The following is a 15,546-nucleotide window of genomic DNA, read 5'->3' on the forward strand; positions in this document are numbered from 1 at the left end:
GCTTTTTACTACACAGATTTGCAAACCACACAGACACAGGACATGGTGTACATGGCACAGTGAGAGAGAGGACATGGAGATGAATGACCTACATACAAGAGATTTTTCCCAGCTTGATCAACTGTAGGTGTAATTGGAATTTTCCAGTAGGTTCAGATCCAGCTGGTCCAGAATGCAGCCATTCTTAGTAGTTTATTAGCCTTATTTTATCCATGGTCAAAAGGACAAAAGTATGTCACATAGCTAAAAGCAGTTGTGGGCGGCAAGACTCAGAAAAGGAAATGATCATAATCAATATTTTAAAGGACATTTTCCTTGCTTTTTGGACATAAAAGATGTTGACATAGTTTGTAAACACAGAAGTTTCAAATATAACATCCCCTCCACATACATATGGAAACTAAGCTACAAAAGCAGCCCCTTTTGAATTACCTGTTTTTTGGGACAAAAATCATGTGACAAAAAAATGCATGTATTTGCTCATATATATATATATATATATATATATATATATATATATATATATATATATAACAAATTAATGAAGTTATAGAAAAGGTTTGAGCCTGAACTGCTTTTTGAATAAGCTGAAATAATTTGAAATGAATTGGGCAGCCAATAAAAACAGACATCATTCACATATATCTGTCTTAAAGGAATGAGTGCCTTAATTTGACATAATTGAGAGGTCAAGAGTAGTAATGGCTTCATGGGGTTAATCATTGTTGCCTTACCAATAGCTTAAGTGATGTGAGCCCTGCTAACATTCGCTCAACTGCTTTCATCGCATCCACATAAATAGTTAGACTGCATAAGTCAGTCATTAAAAAATGTCAGTTGTCAATAGTGAATCTTTCTTGACACAAGGCAAAACTACAGAATTCATCCATCACTTAACTGTCTGCCTGAGGCAAAATGATAAGAGCAGGAGAGCAGACCTTGGGGGTAGAGAGACAGCTGAACATTTTTTCCTGGTTATTCTCACTGTCCAAATAACCAAACATAATTTCTCCTTCACTGGATCAGTTCTTCAGCCTTTCCCCTCATGACGTTGGACAGCAGGGACACTATAAAAGCTTGCACTGTTTTTGTCTTTTGTTGCTGTTATTATGACCATGGCTATTTACTACATATAGCACATCGTTTTATTTGCCAGGAAACTTTAATTCATTAACATTAATTCACAGTGTTCACACAGTGGCTCTTCCTAAATGCCTAGTTGTGTAACCAACAGGAAAGCTACCAAGATAACACAGGGAAGAACAATTACAGATTGGCCAATTTTCCAGTCAGCATTTCAAGAATGTAACCCTTTTGTTTCCATCTAAAACGTAATAATAAAATGAGTAGTATTTTGTGACAGCTCAACAGCCATCCTTTACATTGTCCTTTACAATGCTCAAAAGTGCTTAAAATTAAATATCTTCATTTTACCTTACCCTTTGCTCTCTCTTTTTTTGCCCAAAACATTTTGTCCTTTCCTGTCAAGTTACCATTTTGGAGATGCTTGTATTTCTTTGGACACCGACAATATAAATGTATTTCCCAGAAATCACATTGCAGGATTTTTAAAGAATTTATTTGTAAATTATGATGGAAAAATAAGTATTTGGTCAATAACAAAAGTTCAACTCAATACTTTGTAACATAACCTTTGTTGGCGATGACAAAGGTCAAATGTTTCCTGTAAGTCTTCACCAGGTTTGCACACACTGTAGCTGGTATTTTGGCCCATACCTCCATGCAGATCTCCTCTAGAGCAGTGATGTTCACTGATGGAAGGAGGTTTTGGCTTAAAATCTCATGATACATGGCCCTGTTCATTCTTCCCTTAACACGGATCAGTCATCCTGTCCCCTTTGCAGAAAAACAGCCCTAAAGCCTGATGTTTCCACACCCATGCTTCACAGTAGGTATGGTGTTCTTGGGATGCAACTCAGCATTCTTCTTCCTCCAAACACGATGAGTTGAGTTTTTACCAAAAAGTTCTATTTTGATTTCATCTGACCACATGATATCAAATCAAATCAAATTTATTTGTATAGCGTTTTTTACAATGGATGTTGTCGCAAAGCAGCTTTACAGAATTTCGGAAAAGACAAAGTTTCAACAGGACTGTAAGAATGTACAGAAACCCCCTGGTGGGCAAGCCAGGGGAAACAGTGGCAAGGAAAAACTCCCTCAGAACTGAGGAAGAAACCTTGGGAGGAACCAGGCTCACCAGGGGGGACCCATCCTCCTCTGGTCAAACTACCTACAAGTGATTATATTACTAATATTAATAGCAGTAATATTGGTATTAGGAATAACAAGGAGTCTATGAGAACTCGTCCAAGGCAGGTGGTGGCAGCTGGGGCAGGGGCAGCTGGTCTGAAGTGGGTTGTAGGAGGGCTCAGCAGTCAGCCGGACATATGGGTGATTGTATACTCGGAAAGAAAACAGGTAGATGGAATTAGTTTTATTCTATCCGTTTGTACATGAACAGGGAATGTAAACATTTACAGAGTGTGGCTAATGACTCCGGCAGATCTGACTATGACAGCTTAACTAAAAGGAGAGAATCAGAAGGCCACACAGACACGGCAGCACTCTGAAACAGACGGCATCCCTCCGCTCCACCGTCCACAAACTTGAGTGACCGCGTGCGAGCAGCGGGACGACAGCACCAGCGTCTCAGTTTACTATAATTCCCTGTGTGCATGATATTCTCCCAATCTTCTGGATCATTCATATGCTCTCTGGCAAACTTAAGACGGACCTGGACATGTACTGGCTTAAGCAGGGGGACACGCCTGGCACTGCAGGATTTGAGTCCCTCTCGGCGTAGTGTGTTACTGATGGTAGCCTTTGTTACTTTGGTCCCAGCTCTCTGCAGGTCATTCATCAGGTCCCTCCGTGTAGCTCTGGGATTTTTGCTCACCGTTCTCATGATCATTTTGACCCCACAGGATGAGATCTTCCGTGGACCCCAGATCGAGGGAGATTATCAATGGTCTTGTATGGCTTCCATTTTCTTACAACTGCTCCTACAATTGATTCATTCACACCAACCTGCTTGCCTATTGTAGATTCTCTCTTCCCAGCCTGGTGAAGGTCTACAATTTTCTTCCTGGTGTCCTTCAACAGCTCTTTGGTCTTGGCCATGGTTCAGTTTGGAGTCTGACTGTTTGAGGCAGACAATGAGGTCAAACAGGTGCCATTAATACAGGTAACGAGTGGAGGACAGAAGAGCTTCTTAAAGAAGAAATTACAGGTCTGTGAGAGCCAGAAATCTTGCTTGTTTGTGGGTGACCAAATACTTATTTTCCACCATAATTTACAAATAAATTCTTTAAAAATCCTAAAATGTGATTTCCTGGATTTTTTTTCTCATTTTGTCTCTAATAGTTGAAGTGTAACTATGATGAAAATTACAGACGTCTCTCATCTTTCTAAGTAGGAGAACTTGCACAATCAGTGACTGACTAAATACTTATTTACCCCACTGTATAATAAAGCACGATTGTATATATATATTATATATAAACAAAATGTATAGAATATTAATTAACAACGATTTTATATATATATATATATATATATATATATATATATATATATATATATATAAATCCTTGATATATTTTTTCCAGTAATAGGTGAAACCGCGAAGTGGCGAGGGAACACTGTATATATATATTTATATATATATATATATATATATATATATATATATATATATATATATATATATAGTGATTTTCTGGATGTTGGTGTGTTTTTTTAACCATTTTCTAAACCTCTCCTCGATAAAGCCCAGTATAATATGTAGTTAAAAAGCAACTCCTGATTTGACCAATCAGTGCTTCAGTCAATTGTGTTCATGATATAATTGATGATATTAACAAATCTCTGGCTGTGGCTGTGAAGGTGTCAAGGAAAAATATGGACCCAAAAATTCTTGTTACTTTTTATTATTTTAATGTTTATTTGAATTATGAATTTGACTTTATTCTAATGCATATTGCTGATAAACTCACTGCAAAATTAGCTTAGATGCCTAAAACTTTCACACAGTACCGCACACACACACACACACACACACACACACACACACACACTCAAATAAATATATATATATATATATATTTGATGTTTATCCAGCCAAGTCTTTTTTCATATTAAGTATTTTGTCTGCCATTATTTACATTCTTAGATTTTTCCTCTGCCCTGCCTGAATGCCTCTCTATTCTATCGTGCTCTAGCAAGTATCATCCATGTTTCCTCAGCATATTGCTTCTCTATCGGGTGCTGAGGAGAATGGGCTTCCCTTCTGAGTCTTGGCTCTCAGTGCTTCTTCCTCATCTCAGGGAGTTCTTCTTTGGCAGTGTTACGCCTCAGTTTGCTCATTAGGTGTCTGAGCCAAGAACTTTGTAAAGCTGCTTTATAACAGTGTCTACACAAACAAACTGTACTGAATAAGTATAAGTAAGGATAATTTAACTCACATATCGTTTTACTTAGTACACTTCTAATCTTAGGCTTTTTTACTTAAAATGCTCAACATCCTGAAACTTGACAACCATAGGAGGAGAGGTGATGCAAGCTTTTGACCATAATAATAAAACAGACAATAATGATGATGAATTCAAACAGTAGGACATTAGGTTGTTTTTTATGTTTTTAAGGCCACAAAACTTAGCAAGGTTGGTAGAGCCCATGACCAAATAAGTTTCTTGTGCTTGGAGATTGTAATTGTAATCTTGTAATTGGAGAAATGCTCTACATCCTGAAACTTTCTGATCACTCCTCATACTCCTCTTGAGATGATGATAAAACTACATTTCTCAAGAAAATGATCCCTTATAACAGGATAACAACATTTGTTGTCTAGTGACACAATATTGAAAACTCAATGAAAAATCACATCATGACAGGAAAACATAGTAAATAAAATAGCTGATTCCCTTGCCTTTTATGACTTGCATATTTCAGAGGTCTTTTCTGTATTTTTTTTGTTCTTTCTCCCCTGATGGTCTCATCACAATTATGCAAATTCACCTAGACATCATTTTGGTGAAGAGACCCATTAGAGCCCACTGTTAGAGAACAGTACTGCAAGTTACTTCTATGTCTACAAGTTACCCTGTATGTATTCATTAAGCTCCATATTTATCTCAGGGTTTATTTATTGTTAGTGAAGGTTTGTAAACTGATCTCATGTTGCCTTGGAAATTCACTCCTGTATTTCCTGTAAGTACAATCCTGTAAGTACAAAATATAGTATTTTATTTAAACAACTGAACTTGAGAGGGAATATGTTAACATGAGTAACATCATGGTTGTGATTTGGTGGCGGGCACAATCCAAAGCCATGCAGTAACACATGACGAGTTTTCAGTTGTTTTTCATACAACAGTTCTGCATAATAACTAAAAGTTAAAGCAAAGAAACCCAGAACATTATTATTAAATGTGCTTCGACATTGACAATTCAATTGAAAAAATAGTAGCCTTTTGCATTATGGATACAGCTGGAAATCTATCACGATATCAGGTTCAGCTTGGCTTTTTTATATGAACATGAATGTTGTTTTGTTCCAGCCAGTCTGTAAAGCATCGTATTTTTCTGTTAATTTCTGGCTTATTTCAGATTGTTTAGTTGTTTGTATGAATTGCATGAATGGTTGCAATGAAAGGTTAAGACATTGTCATAGGTCTCCATTCTGTAACACTCTTCTTTATCTGATCAAATGGGCTGTGGATCAAATATTATGCTCTAGAAGTCATTGTTCATTTTCTTTTCTTGGATGTGCAAATGTAGAAAATTAGTAAATGTTAGCTACAGCTTAAAGCAAGTCTTAGCGACCGGTGCTCTGTAGAATGATACAATTATAGTAAAAAAAAGTACTTTTAACTCAAATAACAATAATAATAATAATAGACAAAGTGGTTCTCAACTAATTTGATACGTTTTGGTTGCTATATTTTATAGTTTATTTGAATGCATTTACTGTTTATTTGCTATTTTGTATTTTGTTGTTTTTTTGCTTGACACCTCAGTCAGTGGTCTACCCTGTCAGTCAGACACCTCCGTCAGAAGGCTACCCTGTTCTGCATATAACTTATTTAAAACAAGTTTGCACTGCAAATGGATCTCTGAAAATGTACATAGTGAAAGTGAAATCAAAAAGGCAATAGAGAACTATCAGCTCTTTATCTGCATAGACAGACTAGAATTTCCTTGTGAACTCCCTTAGAACATCCTCCTCAGAACAAATCAGGCAGAAAAGACAGTTGGCCACAAGTTTTCAGCCCAAAAGTTCCCAGAAAAAAAAACTGCATCAATGGTCCACAATATATCTAGCTAAACCAGTGCAGGCTTAAAAGGCAGTAAGTCATGTGATATTGGTGATCTGAAGTAAGTAGTCACACTCATTTGTGTTATATCACAAGTTACAACAGGGGTGCCTGGTCCTGCTCCTGATGATCTACCACACTGCAAAGTTTAGTTCCAGCCCTAAACTATCAAACCTGATCCAGTTAATGGAAACACATAAGAATATGTTGTATTAATATAGAATAAACAACTTCATGGGAACTGTAGGTAATGGGGATATTGGACCACTCTTCAAAAAGAAGAGTTTACACTTCTTTCAGGACAGAGCCTCCACTCTAAGCACACCAAATCCTACCTCCTACCTCCAGGGGTAGAAAGATATTTAGATCTGATTCAGGCACTTGAATGGGCTAGAATGAAGCTAGAGCTCTTTCAACTTCATGCAAATGAATTTGACTTCCACATTGCACTTAGCCAATCAGGCAGCGTTAGACCATTCTTCATCACAAATGGAAAAGATAACTTTATGTAGAAGTAGACATGGGTAACAATGGCTTTTTTCTCCTTTTTGAGTGGATGTTAGTTTTACGTAATAATGAAGATATATGGCTTCATACACAGCTCTTGACTGTTAAGATTTGTAGTGAAGATATTCATTTTGAAGTGGTTTACATAGTTCAAGTCTGCTTGTAAGCTAACTTGTGTGGACAATTGATGCATTCTGAAAACGATATATAAGAGTATAAAGAGCAGAAGTCATGTCATCTGTAGTCTCTTTGCAACAGCAAGCAGCAGCTCACGTTGTTTACTGCCCCACATATACAGTTCCTTCTTTTCCATAATGATATGAACATAAACCAGTCGCAGGCAGAGAGATCCAGCACAGTGGAATGCGGCAAGAAAAAGTGTAAGTGGACACAGTGTTGCACACAGTGAAACAGCACCTAGATTCATTATCCACTTGGACAAATTTTTTTAAGCCTGGACCGTCCAGCTCGGTCTTCCCAGTCTCCAGTCAGTGTTAGTAGGGGCAGATAGGACCAGTTCTAAAATCTGACTGGCTGAGATACTGCATATATGGGTCATTCTACCATATTGGTTCAAAGCCAAAGTTGAAAACACATTTTGGACTTTTAACTGAGATACACTTTAGAAAAAATGCTTTGAGTGACCCTATACCTTTTTATTTTATTAAAATAAATTATTCATTGTTTTACCACTTGTCTAAGTACAAAAAGGCCAAATGTCTATCTGTGGATAGTCTTTCTGTGGATGTGCGTAAACACCCTTACGAGATTTGCAGTATTATGTTAGCACATATGTGCTATAACAGCTGAATCCAGATATCTGGAACTTGTAATATGGATATTTGAAACATATAGCTGCTTGCAGATGTTCAGGGAAGATGTTTCTTTGTGTACTGATGTTTCACAGAGTCCTTCTGTAATGATTTGTATGTAAAAGTTCAAAGCTGATGTAAAATATAATGTGATTGTTCTATTACCTCCCTATTGTAAACAAGTGCAACCATTAGCTAGCTAGACAACTAATTTTATCGTTTTACTGTTGTGGGAAGGGGCTCTAAAATATGATGCTACTCATAGTATTTGATTGCATCATTAAGAAGACCCTGTCGTCATGTTGGTAGGTGAGTAACTGTGATTGTGCTCTGACAGACCTTCAGTTACAACCCTGCAGTTGACTGAAGACTAATAGCAAAATAGCTGAATATATCAGAATGACTAGGTAAAACATGAAAAGAAAAGAAGCTATTCAATGAGAAGCTCAGTGGCTGAACTAATACAGCATCACAAACACAACACACAATTTACCTAATACACTAATGAGTAGAAAGCAAGCAAAGCAAGCAAAATCTATTTATATAGCAGTTTTTACAACAGGTGTTGCCAGAAAGCAGCGTTTCACATACAAACAGAGAGAATAAAACTAATTCCATCTCCCTGCCTTTTTTCCGAGTATACGACCGCCGACGTGTCTGGCTGGACACTGAAGGATAGTACCTGAGTGATGATCAAGACTGTACCTTGATACATGATCAAGACTGTCGAGCCCTCCTGCTACCCAGTTCAGACCAGCTGCCCATGCCCCAGCTACCGCCACCTGCCTTGGACTAGCTGCCCACCCTACACTGATGTTTTCATAGACTCCTAGTTATTACTACTACTAATAGTATTACTTCTATTAATATTAGTAGTATAATCACTTGTAGGCAGTTTGACCAGAGGAGGATGGGTCCTTCCTAGTGAGCCTGGTTCCTCCCAAGGTTTCTTCCTCAGCTCTGAGGGAGTTTTTCCTTGCCACCATCGCCCCTGGCTTGCTCACCTGGGGTTTTTTACATTCTTGTTAAAACTTGGTCTTTTCTGGAATTCTGTGAAGCTGCTTTGTGACAACATCAGCATTACAGAAAAAAATCCGGGTCGAAGCCCCCATGATCAAGCCAGTGGGAACTGTGGCAAAGAAAGACTCCCTAGAGGAAGAAACATTGAGAGGAACAAAGACTCAGAAGGGGAAGCTATCCTCATCTGGTCAACACCAGATAGCAAACTTTGTTAGTATAAAGTATTATAGTATTATAGTACAAAGCAGGAAAAACAGGTGGGTGGGCAGTGGTTAATTCGATTAGTTTATGAATATGCAACGGCAGCAGCAGCATCTGAGGGTGATGATTGCACAGCATTGTACAGCAAGAAGCTTTAAAGGTGGTCAGGCCAGTCCAGAAGGCTGACAAGCAGTGGTCACCCAATCAAGGCAGAAGAGGCAACAGCATCAGACGCACAGGATCAGCTGATCAACTCAGCAAAGAAAGGAAAAAAAACACAAAGTCAGTTCTGTAAAGAGTGACTGATCACAGATTACAGTATTAACAGAGCAGCAGAGACTCTGGCTGGTCTAGATCTGACAGGGAAGAGTAATCACCAAAGGCTCGACTGTACAAGTACGTTTTTAGCCTAGACTTAAAGAATGAGGCTGTGTCTGAGTTTCGAAACATTAACAGGAAGATTATCCTACACTTGGGGGGCTTTAGATGAGAAGGCTCTCCCCACTGATGTAACTTTATTAATTCTAGGTAATAATAATGAGCAGTACCATGTGATCTAAGTAGGCATGATGGTTCATAGTAGGAAAGAAGTTCACTCAGGTACTAAGGGGCAAGTCCATTTAGAGCTTTATAAGTCAGTAATAGGTTTTTATAATCAATGCGAAATTTAACTGATAACCAGTGTAGGGTTGATAAAACTGGGCTAATATGGTCAAACTTTCTGGTTCTTGTGAGGACTCTGGCTGCCGCGTTCTGGACTAACTGAAGCTTGTTAAGGCGTTTGCTGGGACATCCAGACAGCAGGGCATTACAGTAATCTAGCCTTGAGGTAATAAATGCATTAACTAACTTTTCTGCATCCTGTAGAGATAATGCATTTCTTAATTTAGCAATATTACAGAGATGCAGGAAGGTTCTAGTAATATTAGTTATATATGCGTTGTGATGGTCAGACGGAAAAGACACGTGGGTACGTTCCAGGTTGGGGTGCAAAAATCTGTGTTTATTAAATCCCAGTGAAGAAACCAAACAAACAAAAAAAATTGCAATTTATCCAATGCCAAAAAGAAAAATATTTACAAATATATACAGCTTAATATGAATAGTCCGTTATTCAATCACAACTTTAGAGGTTTTTAGGCTTCAACCACGTTTCATTACCTCTCCCACAAGACTAGCTCATTCTGCTCCCTCTAGGGCTTTTATAGAGCTAAACAGGAAGTGCTATGACGTTTTTGCGTGGGAAAAGTTCACTATAAAAACTCAGCAAACAAAGGGTCCTGTTTATCTCCCTGGCTGAAAACATGGCTACCTTCCTCTGGAGTCTATTCATAGGTAAGTACTTGTTGCCTTCCCCAAGTGTTTCAAAAATGTTACAGTTTATGTTTAATTATATTGCTAAATCAATGAAAATTAACAAATAATAAAACATTCATATTCACCATTAAGTTTTGTTTCTTTTTTTTCTGCAGGTGAGATGAGGTGATGAGATTCAAGCAACTGAGAAACTGTTAAGTGTTAAGTTAGACAGATTGTTTCTAGCTGATTTTGGACCAAGAAGCAGAACATCTGTTTTATCTGAGTTAAGTAGGAGAAATTTACTTGACATCTAGTCTTTTATGTCTTTTATACAGTCCTCAGTCTTGCTTAGTTTAATTTTATCATCCAGTTCGCTTGATATATATAACTGTCATCAGCACAGCAGTGGTAATTTATGCCGGACAGGGCATTAGCACAGCGAAAAATCTCAGCCATTTAGATTAAAGAATAAAGTCAATGCAATACACTCAAATATCAGTTAATACATTTTAAAAGTGATAAAAAAAATTTTTCATTTGTTGTGTCTCATTACAGCCACAGTGCAGCTGAATTAAGCAATGAATGTTGTCTACCAAAATGGTGGCAGTGTGATCAAAACGTCATCAGAATACTATCGAAAGTATGTGAGCTATTGTTTTTTGCCATCTTGTGTTTGCATCTTGTTTTTGCTTCCCATGTAAGTACAAGGGTGCCACAGAAGGTACCTGACATCATCTTAGTCCTAAGATTGTCAACATCCTGGTCAAAGTCTAATGCTAGATCATCGGAATGTCTGCTGGTTCTGATTTGTTTATTGGTTCATTCTCTTCTTCCTCAATGATTTTATCAGATTTAGTTATATCTCCTATATCACATGACCTCTCTTCTCTGACTATATCATTTAGTCCGAATGACATTACTAAGAAACATTCAGCTTGACTTGGTTTCTTTCAAGCTTGACCATACCACCCTCTCTTTATCAAAGAGCTTTATGAATCACATACATTTTTGTTGCTAGCATATATCTATTACTGTGGAATCAGCCTTCCTTCTTGAGGGATGTGTGCAATTTTTTAACAGCAAAATACAAATCACAGCTACTAAGAGCATGTCTAAAAAAGAGATGGGACTTCTGAGGGTGATTTGTGCCATTTGCTAAATTGTTGTATTAATGTATTAAACAAATTAATTTGATATGTCTTTGAAACCAAGCCCAGATCTTGAGCTCAGGTTCTTTGAGATATTCCTTCTCCTAGTTTCACAATTATTCCTCAAACCAGATTTATTTAGTGAAGTGAAGGCATGGTCCTGCACTGAAAAAAAAAAAAAAAAAAAAAAAAAAATATATATATATATATATATATATACATATATATATATATATATATATATATATATATATATATATATATATATATATATATATATATATATATATATATTTTTTTTTTTTTTGGTAACTCTTGCTTGGTCCATCACCACCTGAGAGTATGATTAAACAAGTTGAGGACTTACATGATCAGCTGTGGAGATATAATGTAAAACAAGAAAAAGGAAAGTTACTTAACAGAGCATATTAATGCATTGGGCTTTAGTTGCTGTAGCCTAGGGCTCTGGTCACCAGAGTGTCCTGCAAGCGTGACTGTAAAACAAAATAAAAATAAACAACAATGGCAAAATATGTTTACATTAATTGATTACCTTACATTAACTTGTATGTTTAGATAGTTGGATAAAAGTTTATCCATCATTTTGTGATTTAACACACACACAAAAAAAAACATTGCAGACACAGCTGACTATTGTTAGTTAACCTTAGACTGTGTACATTTTATTTAGCTTAAAATCAGTTTGTTGGTTTTGTAGAATTCAGGTTATTTTTTTTATGTATGTTAAATGTCTTATGTGTTGTAAACTGGGTAAAGCAAACATGTAGGCCATCTTTGGCGCTCTGAGAACCCTTAGGAACCAATATATCTTGGGAACCACAATATCTATAGATAGCTAGACTAGGATTAGTTGACACCACAGGGATCCCAGTGGTTGTATGATGTATTTTCATAATGCATGGGTATATCATGTATAGTGACAGAACTGATGAACAAAAAAACGACATAGTGATAGAACTTATAACATTATAATATTATATAACATTTAATGTTATATACCATGTTATGTCAAATTCTGTAGCACAGCACTGCACCCTTCAGCCTCATTAGTTCAACAGAATTCACATTTTGTTAAATCCTTTTTGTGTTTGCGTCCATAAATGTTCTGTCCTTACAGCACCCTGCATGCATTACACAAATATGCCATACAGCCATTTGGAATCCCTCCCAGGAAGAGATAGCAATCTGCTGATGCAGAGGATTCCTAGCAGTAATGTAACTGGCTTCTTTTGGCATTAGCTAACAAGCTGAAACAAATTACAAAAACATTTTAAACAAGTATTGAGTATCTGCCCCAAAGTGCTTGTAGTTTTTGTTTGTTTTCTAGGTGAAGGTTCACTTTACACATCCTCTACAGAGAACACACTTCTGCACATTTTGATGTACAATTACTGCTTATTTGCTGAATTTCACATATTGAGAGAAAAACATATGAAACATAAAATATAGCTCATTTTATATTTAAATTTTCATTCTTCCTATGTTAAACTTAGCAAACTAATAGGAATTGTGCACTAAATTTAGCGGAAAAATATAATATTTGTTCCTTGTAGAGAATGTGTAGAAAGATCAACAAATCATGTCATTTGACTAGGAGTATTTAAACTTTGCAAACAACTGTACTGTGTCTACAAAAAATCTAGCCAGTTATTGGACTGATACTGTAGAAATACACAAGTTTGTCCACTGATCAGTAGTGCTGCATTTAATTATATATAAAAATATATGTTGGCAGTACACAGAAAAGCCTCATAAAGACCCCCCTGTTAATCAGGCAGCTTGCATATAACTATGCTGCATCATCACAGCTTACCATTAGAGGGCAACACTTGTAGGGCAATGTAATGATGAGTGTTGATTTCATCATTTCTTTTGGCCTATTTTTCAAAAGCCTATTCACTTGGGACACAATCGCACTGCCAAGGAGGTATGCGCTACACATTTCTGTCAGTTAGTTATGAATTATTTTCTGAAGCAGAAGCAGAATGCTAAGCACCTGGCTCAGGTGTGGTGGGAACTCAAAGTAAAACTCAATATATTGACCAGAGGTTCTCTATCCCAGTCCTGGCCATTTTTATTTTTTCTTTAATATATTATACATGATTGACTAATATTGGTCTTTTACACAATATACATTGTGAATGCATAGCAATTCTAAAATTTTGTTGGCTGAGCCACAATCAAAGCAATAAAGTGCTCGATATACACACACCACTTAAATTCTGTATTTTTGTGGAGGAGTAGTCTTTGCACTAAGCAAAGAGCTGGGGACTGAGCAAATACACAAAATATATCTACAGTTTGTGTTGTGAATAAACTTATAATTAAATATATTTAAAAATTATTTTACATATATTTATATATGTAAAATGTTTTTTTAATTATTTGTTTTTTAACTGGCAATTAAACAAGCCAGTGTGGGCAGGGGCGGGACAGCACACGTGTGAATAAATAATGTCTTACAGAAACTTCAAGTCAAGAGGCTTTTATTGGCACAACACGGTCCAACAAGGAACATAAGTACAAAGTGCAAACGTGCAGACATACTGTGAACAAACAAAAAATTTAGCTAGAAACAATATAATAAATATCCATCCATCCATCCATCCATTTTCTAAGCCGCTTCTCCGTCAGGGTCGCGGGGGGGTGCTGGAGCCTATCCCAGCAGTCTTCGGGCGGAAGGCAGGATACACCCTGGATGGGTCGCCAGTCCATCGCAGGGCAATATAATAAATATGATAAATTAAACAGATATTAGACACAGTAAACAGACAGGACAGTGCTGCACCAACACAACACATTTCTGGACATGAGGTAGTGAGAATAAAGCGCAAAGATAAATTAAACAGCCGTGATCTGAGTTTACACACTTCAGATTGTTTATAGTGGTGGTGATAGGCCAGACAAATGAAGCATTTAAGTGGAATTGTATAAATATCTGGAGTCATAAACTAGTTAAGATAGAGTAAGTATCAGTACCTCAGTAACTTAGTATTGGTTGATACAAAAGGATCAGTTATTGGTATTGGAAGAGTAAAGGTGGAAATGATGCATCCCTAACTCCCAACTACTGAATTACAGAAAAATCAGTGGAAAGCCTAATATACTGAACTGTAATCATTTGGTATTTACACTGCCAATGCTTTAGGCTGGTTAATGGTAGGGCTGCATGATACAGACAAAATATTCGTATTATGACTATATATTCCTTCATATTACTTGCAGACGCATGGCACACATTGTGGACTCAGGAGATGATCAGGATGATCAGGAGATTGGCCAACATTATTTTGACCCAAAAAAAAAACAACTTCTGTTTCGTTAGACTGAATTAATTCATTAATTTTTCAAAACACATCTGTGAACTAGATGCTCCTAGCACACTGTAAGAACCATTGTGATTTGTCTGAGGGCTTACTTGCATTGCAGCCTTATGCGATTTCAGTGTGTTATAATAATTACAAACAGGATAATATTCTGTTTAGAGGTGATTACTTTTTTCAGTACTTTAACAAGTTGACCAAAATGAAAAAGAAGGTTGCTAATGACTAGTATAATGAGAGTGAAAGCTAGTATGTGATACATTCAGCATGTAGTAACGCCTGGTCTCAGTAGATGTGACTAGTCATTGCAGATGTCGATCAGATACGCTGAAGAAGCCAATAGCTGTTTCACAGACAACTTTCAGGGTTTGAAACCACACAAAAACAAACAGGAAATCATACTTCCGCTCAGCTCCTTGAGCATCGCATGTTCTGGAGATAGATAAAACCACTTCATCTTTTATTTTTTCTTAGATACAAATTTAACATACTAGTATAAAACATCTAATCTGTTGGGGGCCATCTTTCAGAAGATGGTGGCAGTACTTAGCTCATAGATTTGCTCATTCACATGGTAAACCAGACGGCATGATTGCAGTTGCTCAGTTATCTCAGATGAAAAAGTTACATTAAATCCTATGTACACATTTTTAACATTTTTGTTAACATCATAACGTGTTTGCTGTTTGATGTTTGCTCACTGGTTTTGCAGTGGAACTACAGGGCTATTTTAGTGAACAAATGATGGAAACTAATGTGCTTAAATTAGCATCATGCAAACTACACGTATAAACGTGTAAAAATGTGTCAAGTCGTCTAGTAGTCTCAAGATACACTTGCTTCTGTGATTTCTTACACTGTATCTATAACAAAAATA

The sequence above is a fragment of the Pygocentrus nattereri genome, chromosome 22 (genome assembly GCF_015220715.1).
Source record: "Pygocentrus nattereri isolate fPygNat1 chromosome 22, fPygNat1.pri, whole genome shotgun sequence".
Lineage (NCBI taxonomy): Eukaryota > Metazoa > Chordata > Actinopteri > Characiformes > Serrasalmidae > Pygocentrus > Pygocentrus nattereri.